The 209-nt window shown below is 67.9% G+C and overlaps 1 protein-coding gene across 1 annotated transcript in view; it reads right to left on the minus strand.

The window, feature by feature from the left end:
* The window catches only part of RNF139 (ring finger protein 139), a 12,942-nt gene extending 12,739 nt beyond the window's left edge, over positions 1-203 (minus strand). The window contains exon 1 of the mRNA XM_014548064.1: positions 68-203. The gene's annotated coding sequence lies outside the window, so the exon portion shown is untranslated. The remainder of the gene's footprint in view (positions 1-67) is intronic.
* Between the last annotated feature and the right edge of the window lie 6 nt (positions 204-209).

Below are 209 nucleotides of genomic sequence, written 5' to 3' on the forward strand. Positions count from 1 at the left end.
CTGCACGCGGCTGCCGGCTCCCGGCAGCACGTCCCGTCCCGGGAGGCAGGCCGCCCCTCCCCCTTACCGAGGAGCCGGAGGAAGATCTGGAGCCCGATGCAGAACCGGCTTTGGCTGGAATCGTAGTAAGAGTTGAAGATGGCGTCGATGATGTAGAGGCAGGGCACCCGGAGCGCCACTTCGAGCGCCGCCCAGGCCTGCTGATGGGC

This window comes from Myotis brandtii, unplaced genomic scaffold, assembly GCF_000412655.1.
Source record: "Myotis brandtii unplaced genomic scaffold, ASM41265v1 scaffold494, whole genome shotgun sequence".
Taxonomy (NCBI): domain Eukaryota; kingdom Metazoa; phylum Chordata; class Mammalia; order Chiroptera; family Vespertilionidae; genus Myotis; species Myotis brandtii.